This window comes from Tenrec ecaudatus, chromosome 17 (genome assembly GCF_050624435.1).
Source record: "Tenrec ecaudatus isolate mTenEca1 chromosome 17, mTenEca1.hap1, whole genome shotgun sequence".
NCBI lineage: Eukaryota > Metazoa > Chordata > Mammalia > Afrosoricida > Tenrecidae > Tenrec > Tenrec ecaudatus.
Genome location: NC_134546.1, coordinates 83,421,768 through 83,436,107, shown reverse-complemented (window position 1 = coordinate 83,436,107; position 14,340 = coordinate 83,421,768). Strand labels below are relative to the sequence as shown.

The window sequence follows — 14,340 nt, the reverse complement described above, 5'->3', positions numbered from 1 at the left end:
CTTTTGTTGCTTGGCTTTGCTTTGTCTTATTTTTGTTCATGTTATTATCTTTGCAGGTCTGTCTAAACAAAATAGGCTGGATGAACAATCTGGAGGAGAAAACAATGGGACCGACAGATCTGGGGAACATGGGAGAGGAGGAGGTGGGGTGAAAGGTAGGGGTGTTAACAAATTCAGAGACAAAGGATAAGTGATCCAAATCGGTGGTGAGGAGGGTGTAGGGGGCCAGGCGGAAGGGGTGGTGGTGACAATCAAGGATAATGTAACCAAGAGTTATTACTGAAACCCAAATGAAGAATGAGCATGACACTGGGACAAGAAGAAAGTCAAAGGAAATACAGGAACGAGCTAGAAGGCAAAAGGCATTTATAGAGGTCTAAATAAAGGCATGTGCACATGTAAATATATTTATAAATGAGGATGGGGAAATGGATCTATGTGCATATACTATAGGTTTAGTATTAAGGCAGCAGAAGGACATTGGGTCTCCACTCAAGTACTTCCTCAATGGAAGAATACTTTGTTATTTTAAAGTGGCTTTCTATGATGCTCACCTTCCCAACACAATCACTGAAAACAAAGTGGATGAATAAGCAAATGTGGTGAAGAAAGCTGATGGTACCCAGCTTTCAAAAGATATAGTGTTTCCAGTCTTAAAGTCTTCAAAGTAAACAAACAGCCATCTAGCTCAGAAGCAACAAAGCCCATGTGGAAGAAGAACACTAGCCTGTGCAATCACGAGGTGTCAGCAGGCTTCAAAGAAAAAATTCATATCAATGTGTGCCAACCTACCTGATAGGATCATTGAATGCAAATGGGTACATAAGGAAATGTGGCAAAGAAAGCTGATGGTGCCTGATTATCAAAAGATATAGAGTCTGGGGTCTAAAGGCTTAAAGGTACACAAACGGACATCTAGTTCAGAAGCAACAAGACCCACATGGAAGAAGTACAGTAGCCTGTGCAATCATGAGTTGTCGAAGGGATCAGTTATCAGGCATCATAAGAACAAAAAAGCATATCATTGTGAATGAGGGGGTGTGCAGAGGGGAGATCCAAAGCCCATTTCTGGTAATTGGACATCCCCTTACAGAAGGGTGTGGGGAGGAGACAAGCTATTCAGGGTGCAGTGTAGCAAAAATAAAACATACAACTTTCCTCTAGTTCCTAAATGCTTCTTCCCCCCACCACTACCATGATCCCAATTCTACTTTACAAATCTGGCTAGACCAGAGGATGTACACTGGTACAGATAGGAACTGAAACACAGGGAATCCAAGACAGATGATTCCTTTAGGAGCAGTGGTGAGAGTGGCGATACCGGGAGGGTGGGGTGGAAAGGGGGATCTGATTACAAGGATCTACATATAACCTCCACCCTGGGGGATGGCAACCCAAAAGCGGGTCAAGGGAGATGTTGGACAGTGTAATATAACAAAATAATAATTTATAAATTATCAAAGGTTTATGAGGGAGCGGGGAGCAATGAGGGAAGGGAAAATGAGCTGATACCAGGGGTTTAAGTGGAGAGCAAACGTTTTGAGAATTTTGAGGGCAATGAATGTACAAGTGTGATTTACATAATTGGTATATGTATGGATTGTGATAAAAGTTGTATGAGCCGCTAAAAATGATTTTTTAAAATATGGAAAAAAGAGTTGTATGAGCCCCTAATAAAGTGATGTAAAAACAAACAAACACACTCAGCACAAGGAAAGATATAACATGTTACCAAAAGGGCTCTTGCTTGAAAAAAGACAGGGGCTGCATGATAGTGAAAGGGGTCTGCTTTCCTTTGATCAAACAAAGACTGAGCCAGAAGATTCCCCAAGATAAGCACCAGAAAAATAATGATTAGCTAAGTTTACAGTTTTAGAAAAGTATACCAATAAGTAAATGTATAGGATATGGATATGAACTATTTCACAGGGATTAGCATGAATCTGGATTAGGACAGGGCTATAATTCTTAATAAGTTATGGCTACTTGTGCTTCTTGATTCCACATGTCTACTTATTTAGCCTGGTGATGTATCTATGATGCTTTTTGGTTCCTTGAACAAAGTCCTTCGTTTCATGTGACCTGTGACCTAAGTTTGGGGATGTGTTTTGTGGACATGTTTGCCTGGCCAGATTTAGTCAAAACTGATACTCATTTGGTGTAATGGAATATTTTTCAGGGACACAATCGCTTAACAGATACAGATTATCAGGAAGGAAAATGCTGAAGAATTATGGGCAATAAATGAGGTACTACAACATCTATGGCAAAATCTCATATCCAAGGGGAAGTTCCTTGGAAAAGCTGTGGAATTTACATTGTGACACACCATTAAGCAGGTTGGGCAATAATCTCAAACAGATTGTCCAATGTTCATAATTGTTCTTTATACTGTAGTCAGATTCGCCTTAGCTACTATGTTATATTGACAACAAATATAATCTTGCCACAGAAGACTATTTATCAAAGATAACTTTTTTTCCCAGGAATGGTAAATTCATTGTCATTTATTGTTTGCTTTCTTTCTGTCTTTTTTTTAAAGGAATTTAGAAGTAATTGGTTGACATCAATGGTCAAGAAATGTACATATGATTTCCTTTTTGGTTCCTCCTTCCAAAGACCAAATTAGAGCTTCAGTGAAAAATTAAAGAGTTTAATGAAGGGATGGGTAAGAAATGCAGGAATGGACAATAATAATTGTAATGATTCATAAAGAATATTTTCAGAGTTTAAATGCTGAAGGATCCTGGAAATTAAAAGAAAATTCCAGTCACTTGATCTTTAATATATTTGGCTGAAGCGGCCAAGGCAATATCAAGGGCACTATAAAAGACTCAGTCATGTAACATTTTTAAAATGTGTTTTGCTTTGACTTTAGCTATTGGGAGAGAGAGTGAATGCTTTTCCTCATAGCTTGTTGTGTGAGAGGAGCTGGGAGTAAGGAGGGTGCTTAGAGCCATCATGAAGTATGCTGACTTTTAAGAGTCAGCTCAAAATAAAGAGAGGAATTTGAACTTCTAGTCTCCAGATATTCAATAATACATACTTATATATGTATATATATTCATCATATTGTCAGAGGCTCATACAACTCTTCTCACTATCCATACAACCATCCATTGTGTTGAGCACCTTTGTACATTTGTTACCATGAACATTCTCAACACATTTGCTTTGTACTGAAGCCCTTGGTATCAGCTCCTCATTTTCCCCACCCTCCCTGTTCCTCCCTCCCTCATGAACCCTTGACAATTCATAAATTATTATTTTGTCATATCTTACACTGTCTGACATCTTCCTTCACCCACGTTTCGGTTGTCCATCCCCAGGGAGGAGGTTATATGTAGATCCTTGTAATCGTTTCCCCCTTCCCACCCTACCCTCCCTTTACCCTCCCGGTATTGGCACTCTGAAGCAATCATCTGTCCTGGATTTCCTGTGCTTCTAGTTTCTATCCGTACTAGTGTACATCCTCTGTTCTAGCTAGATTTGTAAGCTAGACTTGGGATCATGATAGTGAGGGAGTGGGGAGAGGTGGGGGAGGAAGCATTTAGGAACTAGTGGAAAGTTGTATGTTTCATCATTGCTACACTGTACCCTGACTGGCTTGTCTCCTCTCCAGGACTCTTCTGTAAGGGAATGTCCAGTTGCCTACAGATGGGTCTTGGGTCCCCAATCTGCATTCCCCCTCATTCACAATGATTTGAATTTTTGTTCTTTGATGCCTGATACCTAATCCATTTGACACCTCCTCATCCCACAAGCTGGTGTGCATCTTCCATGTGGACTTTGTTGTTTCTGAGCTAGAAGGCTGCTTGTTTCCCTTCAAGCCTTTAAGACCCCAAACGCTATATCTTTTGTTAGCCAGACACCATCACCTTTCTTCACCAATTTTGCTTCTGCACCCATTTGTCTTCAGTGATAGTATCACGAAAGTGAGCACACAATGGTATGATTTTCTGTTCTTTGATGTCTGACACCTGATCCCTTCAACATCTCGTGATCACACAGTGTTCCTTTATTTTGGGCTTTGTTGCTTCTGAGCTAGATGACTGCTTGTTTACCTTCAAGCCTTTAAGACCCGAAATGTTATATCTTTTGTTAGCCAGGCACCATCAGTTTTCTTCACCACATTTGCTTACACACCCACTTTCCTTCAGCGATCATATCAGGAAAGTGTGCACAAAATAATATGGTTTTTTTTTTTTTTGTTCTTTGATGCCTGACAACTTATCTCTTCGGCACCTCGTGATCACACAAGCTTGTGTGCTACTTCCACGTGGACTTTCTTGCTTCTGAACTAGACGGCCACTTGTTTACCTTCAAGTCTTTAAGACCCTAAAAGCTTTATCTTTTGATAGCCGTCAGCTTTTTTCTCCACATTTGCTTATGCACCTGCGCTGTCTTCAGCAACAGTTTCGGGAAGGTGAGCATCAAGGAATGCCAGTTTAACAGAAAAAAGTATTCTTGCATTGAGGGAGTATTTGAGTGGAGACCCAATGTCCATCTACTACCTTAATACTAAACCTATATATATATATATATACACATAGATCTATTTCCCCATCGTCATATACAAATATATTTCCATATGAGCATGTCTTTATTTAGACCTCTATACATGTCCTTTGCCTCCTAGTTTGTTCCTCTATTCCCTTCTGCTTTCCTCTTGTCCCACTATCATACTCAGCCTTCATTTGGGTTTCAGGAATTCCTATAGGAATTACATTACCCGTGATCAAACCCTACCAAGCCTCCTACACCCTCCTCACCACCGATTTGGATGACTTGTTCCCTTGAATAAAATGTATTTTTATTCTTAAATATTCTCTACTTGTGATACAAATTTGCACTAACTTTTAGTTAGCATTCATGCAAAAGTTCACTTTCTGAGAAATAGTCACAGTTCTCGAATTAAATGTCAAGTTAAAACAAAATAAATTTGTTTTACCTTCATCATAATACTAGCAATTTAGAAAGTCATTCATTTTCAGACTGCAGAGGATGGCAAGTTGTTAATAGGCAAGTTATGAATAACATACAATGACTCTGGGGACAGCAGGAACCCAGTGGGACTGCCAGATCACCCCACACACTCAGCCCTTGGACACACACATTTTCCACTATCGACTGGGGATAAGCCTGCCACTTTCATATCACTTATTTTGTGGACTATATTTGTATTTTCCTTTTTGGAAAGTTGTATGTTTCATCATTGCTACCCTGCAACCTGACTGACTCATCTCCTCCCCGCTACCATTCAGTAAGGGATGTCCAGTTCCCTACAGATGGGCTTTGGGTCTCCAACTCTGCACTCAACCTCATTTAAAATGATATGATTTTTCGTTCATTGATGCCTTGCACCTGATCCTTTCAACAGCTCATCATCACATGGGCTGGTGTGTTTCTTCCATGTGGGTTTTGTGCTTCTGAGCTAGATGGCTACTTGTTTATCTTCAAACCTTTAAGACCCCAGATGCTATAGCTTTTGATAGCTAGGCACCATCAGCTTTCTTCATCACATTTGCTTATGCACACATTTGTCTTCATGATCATATCAGGAAGGTGGGCACCCACTGATATGAGTTTTTTTGTTCTTTGATGTCTGATACCTGGTTCCTACTACACCTCATGGTCATACAGGCTGGTGTACGTCTTCCATGTGGGCTTTGATGCTTCTGATCTAGATGACTGCTTGTTAATCTTCAAGTCTTTAAGACCTCAGATGCTATATCTTCTGATAGCCAGGCACCATCAGCTTTCTTCACCACATTTGCATATGCATCCGCTTTGTCTTCAGCGATTGTGTCTGGAAGGTGAGCATCATGGAATGTCAATTTAATAGAACAAATTGCTCTTGCATTGAGTAAGTACTTGAGTGGAGGCCCAATGTCCATCTGCTACCTTAATACTAAACATATGCACATAGATCTATTTCCCCATCATCATATACAAATATATTTACACATGTACATGCCTGTATTTAGTCCTCTATGAATAGCCCTTGTCTCCTAGTTCTTTCTTCTATTTCCTTTTACTTTCCTCTTGTCCCACTATCATGATCAACATTCATTTGGGTTTCAGTATTTTCTCTTGGTTATATTCCCCTTACCAGGCCTCTCACACCCTCCTTTCCAATAATTTTGGATCACTTGTTGTTCCCTTGTCCCTGGGTTAGTCAACACCACCTTCTTACCCCCAACTACCCCTCTCCATGTCCCTCCCCCTGAAACCATAGATCCCATTGTTTTCTCCTGCAGGCTGTTCACCCAGTCTATCTTATCTAGATAGATTTGCAGAGATAATAATATGCACCCAAAAAACAAGGCATAGCAAGACAAATAGAAAAAAGAGAGCACAATGATGACAACAAAAAAGAAAACCAATGTCTCATAAAAGAATAAATCAATTTTTTAAAAAGAAAAAAATTTTTAAAACAAAGAAAAACCTGTAAATAGATCAAGGTCTGATTTTTCACCTGTAGGCATTTCCTGCAATCAAGTCCAATGGGGTGCCACGCTCTGACCCCAAGCCTATCCTTTGCACCCCCTTGAGAGCTCCCTGATCTGCTCCCCGCATTGCTCTGCCGCATGCTTTTAGTATTTGGCCTCGGTGTCATGGGGTCAGTCCGGGCCAATCTCAACACTGAGTCTCCAGTGTTGTTTCCCGTAGGTCCATGGATCCATGAGGGACGTTGTGTCTCATACTGGGGCCAGCCATCTGGTTCACTCAGTGCATTGGCTATTCAGAGCAGGGATATTGTCCTCTAGGCCTGGTGTGCCAGGTTGTGCTCTACTCTCTCTTCCTCCCCTTTCATTTGCTCCCATGTTCTCTGGTCAGACATGTCCCTCTCCCCTAGTGGTAGCTTTAGTGCCGTCCTGTAAAGTACATTCTTCTGGGAAGGAGGGCAGTTGGCCATGTAGCTGGTATTGGGACGGAGCCCTCAGGCCCCTCCCCTGGCTCCCCACTCCATGCCATCCGGGTGCATTTGCATCCCAGAACACTGGATATGAATCTGGTCCCTCTTTCCCTGTGGAGACAAAAACAGTACCCTCCCCTTGGGTGGGCCTGCGCCCTAAATCTTCGCCACATATCTCTTATTTTCCTTTTTTTCCCATCCCTCCTTTTCACTTGGCCTCCATATGTACTCCTAAATTTCAAGACTAGCCACTTCTATGCAAATACCGTTTACAGAGGTAATTCGAGCCTATGCTATACGGTCACTTTGGGTAGAAAGTCAACTTGATGTCTTTGAGAGTTTCTTGTTACAATTTAGGAGACATTAATACACTCCTGCAATTGTAAATAGGGTTTCCCCTGGATATCTTTGAGAACGGTGGGAACAAAACCAACTCAAGACACAGCAGAAAGCCCCACCTGTGCTCAGCAATCTACCTCCTCCTGCATCCTGGGCTTGTTGTTTGTCTTGAATGCCCCTTGCTGGTCAAAAAGCCCCATGCAGTCCAACCCCAGAGCTGTCCTGTGAGGGCCACACTGACTTCCCTCTCTGTGTCCACCTGCACGGCAATACACAGATGTGTCCTCAGTGCTTACAGAGGTCACAGGTAGGTAGAAATGTTTCTTGGCAGGTTCAATGTCAGCACTACAGTGACCACAAGTAGGAGATCTTTGTACACCATGGCCTCTCCCTGGGTGCTGCCTGAATCTACTCAATCCAAAACACTCTTTCCCTGACACTGACTCCATGGTTGGACCAGCATTTCAGGAGAAAGCGGAGAAGGAAGGAGGTAAACATTTCTGAACCAAGTACATCCTGGCTCAGCAGACTCGAGTCTCCTTCTGGGGAGGTCATTTTTTAACCAGGAAACTATACCAAGTATTTCCCTATGAGTGTAACTGACTGGTAGAAGGTCTGGGATCCATGAGCAGTTTGTTAAGGCCACAGCGCCACTGCTCCACCAGGAGAGTTTTTTTGTTTTTGTTTTTTTTTCAAGAAATACACGGTTTATTTTTATTGTGGGGGGTTTTCTATTTCAATTGTTTTCAGCAAAGGCTTCTTTAAAGAGTACAAAATTTTAAATAAAAATCCAACCCTTGGGAGAGGGCAAAATACACTGGTAGATTCAGCGAGTACAGTCCTGTCCGAATTGGGGCTATTGGAAATTAAACCATGTTTCAGGGTGAAAACATTCACCCACAGCCCCACAGTAACTAGAAAAATCCATGCTGGACCCTCCCAGATTAAGTGAACTAGCTGCGCAGGTTAGCATGCCTTCCATGTACACTCTTGTCTCCATTTCCTACACTAACGCACCTTTTTACTTTCGAGTCCGTGGCTCGGCACACATCCCTTCTGGCCAGCGTGCTCAGCAGCCAGAATAACTAGAAATCCATTTAGGACCAAAAGCAATTTACCTGGCTTTGGGGCTCTGGGTGTTTCTATCTCTGCTACATGCCTGCCTCCTCCCACGGCTCTGGGGCCACCGGGGGCTGAGGCTTCTGCTGCGACTCCGGCTGCGGCCTCTTTTCCTGCCTCTACTTCAGGAGCTGCGCCTGTCTCGGCTTTTGGACACATGCTTATGAGATTTCTTTCCCCTGTGCCGACTTCTCTCCATCTCCCCGTTTCTGTGGTAGGAATAGTCGGAACTAGGACTCTGTCTTCCCCTGGACCTGTTATAGTAGCTGTTACGGTGGCCCAGCCTCTCTCTCCGATCTGAGCTCTTCCTATAGGATGAGCTAGTCCCATCTGGGGACAGGTACATGTCTGTGTCCGCTTCCCAAAACTCATTGTTGGGATTTCGGAAAACGTGGAGAAACTTGCAGTGCTTGCCGCGTGGGCACTGCTGGGTCTCGAATAAACCACAAATCGCCATTTGCCACCAGGTCACCGGGCAGAATTCGCACTGCAGCTGTCGTCCCGCTTACCACCTTCCATTAAACAGAGAAAGGGCTCCTTGGAAGTCTTCTGATTGATACTGGACATACACGTTGCCCCTCAGATGAGGTTCAAAGTTGCAGCTGACCTTGAACTGTACCACCTTCCCCACGTTCTTGAACTCAGGGAGCACATCGTCATAGAACTCCAGAAACTGCTGGTAGGTCTCGCTGTACTCCAGGCTGGCATCCGGGTTATAGTCATCCACTTGGCACTGCTCCATGCCAAACGTCGTGAACATGCTTTTCACAAGAGGGGCGGGACTCGATGCTGGGAAAGTGTGCTTCCGTGAACATCTGTCTCCTAATCGGCACGCTCCGGTTTTACTGTAGAATGGACAAAAGGCCCGGTCTTTCTCCAGTATTCTTACATCCAAGGGTGGCTCTGGGTTTTGCCATGTGGCACCGTTTTCCAACTCATTTTCCGCCTGATGCAGCATCTTCTGCATGGCTTCCTCTTTCTCATGCTTCTCCTGCAGCTTCTGCTCCTCCTCCTCCTCCCGCTCTTTCCTCTGCTGCGCTTCCCATTCTTCTTTTAACTTCCGCTCTAGTTCTTCCTGCCGTCTTCTGGCCGCCTCTTCCTTTTCTTTCTTTATCCGGAATTCTTCTTGGGCCTTCTGCTCTCTCAGCAACCACTCCTCGTGTAAATTTTGCCTCTCTGTCTCCTACAACATCTGCTCCTCTTGGTGGCATTCTTCAGCTAAAGCCACCACATCTGGCTCCTCCAGTGACAGTCCTGAGTCTCCCAGTCGCGCGAGCTCCTGCCCAAGCTTCTTTCACTTCTCCTTCTTCAGGGTGGCACTGTACTTTCTGTGGCTTCCACTGCCCCTGGACGCCCCTGACAGATTGGGCAGCAAGTGCAGCAGCTGGCCGCTCATCAGGATCAGCTCATTGCCTGCCCGCTCGCTCACTCTTCAGGCGCAGCCTGAGCGCGCTTCATCCCTTACCTCTTTGGCGACTACCCTCTCACCACATGTGACCTCAGCCCCTGGGAGACGACACTAGCATCTCTGGGCTCCCCCATCTTCTCGGCGCTCGGCGCGCTCCCAGGCCCAGCGCCAGGCCGGAAGAGAGCCACCAGTAGAGTTTTATAAAGCTCTCTCCAAATCAATTTGAATGCAGGCAGGTAAATCAAGTTAGAAGGCAAACAAATGAGCATTTGAGGGGATTGTGGCTACTTATCAGGAAGAAGTTCTAATAATACCGAGAATGGTTGGTGAGAAAAAGGCCAGGAAATTTGAGCTGAGGTTTTTCTTTCCTGTAAGACAATGCACCTGCTCATTCTTCAAGGGCAGCAATGGCTGAACTCTGAAAATTTCAAACAAAACCTTGCCTCCCCTGCTCTACAGCACTGCTGTTATTCAGCTGTCACAGACTGGGCTACTCCAGGGGAGTCTAATCCAATAAAAGGCATCAGTGGCCCCATGTGGGGAGATGCCTCCCTGCCATTTCAGTTGCTGGTGACGTGATCTCATGTTCTCACTCTGTAGGATACAGCGGACAGTTTTCCTCTTCTGCTGAACAGGAAGGTGCCTCTGAGACTTCTGCTCTGAGGGTTTCTACCCCTCTAAGGAAGTGGTTTCTCTCACTGTGTGTCTTGCACAGTAATACATGGCCGTGTCTAAGTCCTTCAGGCTGCTCCACTGCAGGGACATGGTGCTGATGGAGTTGTCTGTGGAGATGCTGACTTTTCCTTGGAAGGATGGGTTGTACTTTGTTTGAGAGTTTTCAGGATCAATTCTTCCTATCCATTCCGAGCCTATTCCAGGTATCTGCCTAATTCAGTGCAAATAGTAGCTAGTAAAGCTGAACCCAGATGTCTTACAAGAGATCCTCAAAGATTCTCCAGGTCTCTTCATCTCTGCCCTAGACTGCACCAGCTACACCTGGGCACAGACACCTGTGGAAATAGGATTCAGGGATCAGAGATTTCCTCTTCACACACTCCCCTCCATTCTTCTCAGACCCTGTGGCGATCCTGACCTGGGAGAAGAGTAATGAGGAGAGTTAGGGTGGCAGAACTCCATCTTGCAAAGAGGATGGAAAGTAATCACATTGTGGTCCCCAGCTGGGTGATGAGGGTGCTTCCCCTGGGGAGGTAGCCTGTGGGTCTAAAATGGATGTCTTCCACTTTGCATATTTCTGCCCTGCCCTCCATGTCAGACATCTCCAGCCTTATAACCCTGGAAACCCAAGGCAGGGGGAGGTGTGGGTCTTGGGACTGTTGAGAGGGACAGAACCTGATCCTAATAACATCACACAACACGCACAAAAAGACACAAACACACAGGCATTGGCACATTAACCCCAGAAAGTATTGAACCGTCGTTCTCCACTCAGTGCATCTCTCAGTCCACACTCAGGTGACAGTGGTTTGAAACCTGGTGTGAAGCTGCAGCCCAAGGAGCCTGGGACCTCAAAGACAGTCCCTCCTTACTGTCTACAGGGAATTATGTCCAGGATAGGAAGTACCTCTGACTCCTTAGTGAAGACACTGAAGAATCTTATCTCCCGAATGGTCCCTTTTCAGTAGACTCTCAGGTATGTCCTAGTGCCCAGGTCTGCCCTGTGCTTCCTGCTGCCTGAGGAGAGGAAACAAATCTCAGGAAATGTCAGCTTTACTCGGAGTGTAAGACAAATCTGTGCAGATTAAAGCCAAAGATGAGTGTGTCTCTCTGAACACTCATGGTCAACCTGGCCCTTGTTACGAACTCTCTGACAGTGGAACTCTGTTCACAAGAGAAGTTAAAAGTCCAAAATGTGGAATATTTCACCTTCATTAGTTTGATAATCTGTCTAAACATTACTCTGATCTACTGTGATCTAAACTAAAGAAAACCATCAGTGGGTTAACTTTTCTCTCTGAAGAGGAGGCCTTGGAGGTTAGAGAACACCAAGAACCGCTGACATAACAGCCCACAAAGATAATGTCCTACATCTGGGTTTTGAGAGTAGTGACAGGGGAATTTAAACCACATGAGGTGCAGCTAATTGTTTCTCCCTTTCCAGAGTGATGATCATTGAAGACACATGGACACCATTCATCTAATGCGGTAATGAATCATGGATACAAGTCTCCTGAAACCTATGACCAGAAGAAATAGGTGGTACCTTGCTATCAGTACCCACTTCGCTGTAAAAGGTAGCATTAGAAGGTCTTGGGCAGAGTGGGATAAAAAGTGAAAGAATACACACGCATGCACACACACACACACACACACACACACACACACAAAGAAAATAAAAATAAAAACACTATGCTTACTGGTTGGGTAGACTTGTGGAAGTCCTGAGAATATGGCTGTCAGCATCCCTTCAGGTGTGGGACTGAACTCACCCCTTGGAAAAACTTCCATTCAAATAATCCAAAAACCTCCCAGGGAGCAATTGTCCTGGGAAGATACAATAACCTTAAAACTATCAAACTTCTGTGATTAAAAGGGCAACATTTAACCAGGGAACATTCAGAATGTTTGGAAAGAAAAGGTAATTGTAACAGGAGTTTGTGTGTATTGCAGTCAATGAAATGAAACAAGAGTGTATAAATAGTTGAATGAACATTAATCTTCTCGGTACACCTTCACGCAATCCACAAGAAAGTGTAAAGATAAAAATAGAAAATAATATTAAAACGTTTCCCTTCAGTTCTCCTCTGATGTGGAGAGAGCACCTCAGGTTGTGGGTTATGCACTCGGGGTCTCCCAAGAAAAGAACAAGGACCCAGAGAAGATGTCCTAATTCCATGCTTCATTCTCTTCCCTCTGTTCACTGGAGTTGAGAGTTATGCTAAAAAAACATCTAAATATCAGTTCTCAATGACAGGAAGAGGACTAAAAATCATGACACAAGGGAATGGGGTAGGGGAGGCCCAAATGCTGCTAGGAAACCTGTATCTTGTTCCCCAGGCACTGAGTCTTGAATCTGGGTCATGTGCCTGTTTGTCCTGAGACCCTGTGCAATACATCCCAACATTCCCCTCATGGTGCTTACAGTCTGGTCTCACATAGCTTCCCTGACCTACTTTTACCTGCATCACCACACACATCAAATAGGTGATTTATTCCTGCTGTGGGGACCCAGGTACTTGAGATAATCTCTTGAAGAGTGAATCATTATTTTATAACATCCTTACTCCTTATAACATACCTCATGTAGTAGTTTGTGCATTTAGTCTTCAATTTATCTCAGGATAGACACGAGTGTTCTCTGAACACCATCTGCCTGGACTCAGCCCAAATCCCTGAACTTAAATGCACAATGACACTGGTGTTTGTTGAATGCGTTTCTTTCTCTCTGCCATCCATCTACACAATTTCCTATCTCTGCTGTCTTTCTATCTATCTATCTATCTATCTATCTATCTATCTATCTATCTATCTATCTATCATAAATCTATTAAAGGGTCTATCAATCTGCTGAACTATCGATTTAGCTGTCAATTTTCTCTAAATAGCCTGTCCATATTTCGTATCTCTCATCTATCTGAATTTTTATTATCTATGTTTCTGTTTCTATTCATTTCATGCTTAACTTTATTTCTAAAATAAATCCAAGCTTAATGGGAGCAATATATTTTGGTTTTGGTTGAGTATGCTATGTATTGGTCACTGATTCTAGTTTGCTAGACCCATTTATTTGTTTACTTATTAAATTCTTGATGTCCTCATGGCTTTTTATTTAATTGTTAAGACCATAATTGAAAATATTAAATTGATTTACTCCACTATTTGGTGGAGTTCTGCTATTACTTATTTATTGCATTTTAAATATTAGCCAGAATTTGTATGATATATTTGGAAGGAATAATGTTATATTCTCACCACCTGTCTGCTAGTTCATCATACTGTGGTGGCTTGTGTGTTGCTGTGATGCTGGAAGATATGTCACTGTTATATCAAATGCCAGCAGGGACACCCAAAGTGAACCGATTTCATCAAAGCTTCCAGACTAAGACTAGACAATTTAGAAGGACCCCACTACATTTTTCAGTGGAAGAAGCTTTGAAAATCTTATGCATACTTTTGAAGTATTGTTAAATACTGACAGCCTAAGGAAAGGAATTAGGAAATCATTGAAGCTACTGTCAGAGGATGGGCCCCTCATGTTCGAGGGCACTCAAAATGTGACTGAAGTGGAGCTGGTTTCTTGGGAGTTGGCCATGATGGTGTGATTTGGGTAAAGCCTCTGGGAGTGGAGCCGTCAGGATCTTCATTTGCTGATAGAACATGTCTCAAGGTAATGCGAAACACCTCCAAAAGTCTTCTGATGATCAAAGCTGATAACTTGCATACTATAAATTGAGGAAAAATGGAAGGGGCCAAAGATGATATGGGATGCTTGATGTTTGCTTGATATCCTTGGCATTAGTGAGCTTAAATGGACTTAAATGGTATTGCAAGTTGATCAGGAAATCATAAGATTTACTATGCCAAGAACAACACAATG

At 43.4% G+C, this 14,340-nt stretch overlaps 1 pseudogene; it reads right to left on the bottom strand.

The window, feature by feature from the left end:
* Positions 1–8,372: 8,372 nt before the first annotated feature.
* LOC142430823 (U2 small nuclear ribonucleoprotein auxiliary factor 35 kDa subunit-related protein 2 pseudogene) lies at positions 8,373–9,510 on the bottom strand (annotated as a pseudogene).
* Positions 9,511–14,340: the final 4,830 nt, after the last annotated feature.